Genomic DNA, 2,616 nt, shown 5'->3' on the forward strand with positions numbered 1-2,616 from the left:
CTTGTATATGACTGAGGTGATTATTGTGATTGGTAAAGGACTGAGGTGAAAATTGTGATTTATGAGTTGTACTTTTGATGAGCTTAGGGTATGTAATCTATGTGTACATTGGGAAGTGGCTTGTGGAGCCCTAAAGAGGATGCCTGGGTAACCCATTGTAAATTGTCTTAATTAGAGATAACATTTCATTAAATGAGAGTAAAATGAATTAATAAGAGTCGATATTTTTCCTCACTCATGACTTGAGTGCTAGTAGAGGCTAGGATGGGAGTATAAAGGATGCTTGGTTGTGACCTTTCTTCATTAGTATTCCTTGTCTGTACGAGAGGATATCGATGCCGCATAGAGACACTAGAGGGGGTAGAGTCTAGAGAGGCTACCAAGGTAACCTCAGAGTTGGCTCATGCGATGACACTTGCCCACTTGCATAGTAGATTTCCTATGTGTGTTTTTTGCCTCTGGGTTTACATGTTGCTTGTGTCTTGGTACCTTTGAGATAGACTGCTATCAGGATTTCCTCAAGACCTAGATGTTGGTTATGACTTATGGAATGATATATGTATGGGACTTGAGATTATCTCCTCAACATGGTGGGATTGGGCCATTTAGGTTTCGCAAGGTCAGGTGGTAGTGTTTCTTATACCATTGAGATTTTTGCAGTTGGATGTCCTTGTGTAGATATTCATTTCATTCTGATCTTGTATATTTGTTGGATGGTTATAATTTATTATATTGTATTTGATTATCAGAGATCGTATGAGATGATGTATTTATTCATGATATATATTATTTGAGCTTTTCATACCTCGTCACTTGTATAGTGGATAGCATTCTGGTTACGCCAAGTGGCATCCTTTGTAATTGTATATTATTTATTTAGATTCGTACTTGTAATAATTCTTTGATGTGGATTTATTGTGTATCAGATTTAGTATTAATAAAACATGTGTGTGTGTGTGTGTGTGTGTGTGTGTGTGTGTGTGTGTGTGTGTGTGTGTGTGTGTGTGTGTGTGTGTGTGTGTGTGTGTGTGTGTGTGTGTGTGTGTGTGTGTTTTTCAACGTCATGGGACCCTTAAGGGATGTTATCTATTTATGATGGTTGTATGTGTGTGATTTATTGCTTTTGCTATGTTATCTATTGATGTTATTATTATCTTTCAAAACAAAATGTTTGACAAACTTAATGAAACTTTAGATTAATTTCTTTTGGGTTCCCTAGCAGGGCATTGCGACTTAGGGGGAGAAAGTTTGATATGAAAAAGAGAGAATCAAAGAGGGAAAATGTGTAAAGTTGTTGTTGAATAGAGAAGTACACCCAAAGGGGAAGAGATTGTCAAGATGAAGATGTTTAAGTTGCAGATCGAGTGAACCTAACGCTGAATCTATTGCAGGGAACTTGAATGAAGGCAGAGAGCTAAAATGTTGTATTGTTATCAATGCATACATTTGATTATCTTATGTATAGTGTTTTGTAATATAAAATCTTATGTTTATGTGATGCATCAATGCCAAAAGAGAAGATTTTTAGCCCCAACTGATATTGTTTAATTATATATGAAAGAGTCATATTAGTTGTTATGTTGTTATTGATGTCAAGCCTTGGTTAGACATTATGTTAATTCAGTAGAGTGCCATATCATTTGATTGATGAAGATAATTTGAAGAAATTATGATGATGAAAGAGTTGATAAGTGTATGATATTCAATGGGCACTTGAATGAGCTAGATTGTTACATACTTACAACATTAATTTGATTGTTTACACTCATGTAGTGTTGTGATTAAGTGTGAAGCTTGTGTATATGCAAGATAATTTGATCAGTGAATAAAGGAATACAATATTAACCAAGGTACTACAATTGTCACTGAGCGCTTGGCAAAGAAGAGTTGAAGTTTAGTGTTAACTGAGTAGTTTTAGTGTTAACCGAGTAGTTTTGGTGTTAACCGAGTGATATAGTGCTTGAGTCAAGTTGTAGTGTTCACCGAGCATGAACTGAAAGAAAAGTTAATAAAAGATTAATCTAAGGTTATGATTTGATGAAAATAAAGAATGATCAAGAAGTTCAAAGGATAAAGTCAAAGTTAGTTATGAGATCTACAACTAGAAAAATATGACAAAGATCTGATGAAGGAGATTTAACAGAGTGAAGATGAGCATAAAGTTCAAGGAGAAGATGTATACATCAAGTGTTTAAATTCATTCTATTTGAGATCTACAATCATGATTAAGCAATAAAATCTAGAAGATTTTGGAATGACAAAATTTTCTATTTAAGAGGATATTAAGATTATTTTTGGTTGTTGATTGTTGTTGATATTCATTTTGTTGATTAAGTTGATAAAGAAGAAGGAAGATAGAAGGCTAATCAAGCAAAACATAATTTAGAAGATCAAGCAACAGTAAGTGCTAAGTGAAAGAGAAAGTGTGTGAATAAGCCATAAAGAGATCATAAGGAAGAAGACAGAGCAAAGTAGAGATCTGAACAATTAAGGGAGTGCTAAACCTAACAGATCAAGTTTAACTATTACTTCCTTACCATTGTAGTAGATAAAATATCTTAACCGAGTAGACCTAACAAGTCTTTGAAATCCTCTATGGTAGCATCCATTAGTGAT

The sequence above is a fragment of the Cupressus sempervirens genome, chromosome 10 (genome assembly GCF_028749045.1).
Source record: "Cupressus sempervirens isolate cs-2001-9-10 chromosome 10, ASM2874904v1, whole genome shotgun sequence".
NCBI classification, from domain to species: Eukaryota; Viridiplantae; Streptophyta; class Pinopsida; order Cupressales; family Cupressaceae; genus Cupressus; species Cupressus sempervirens.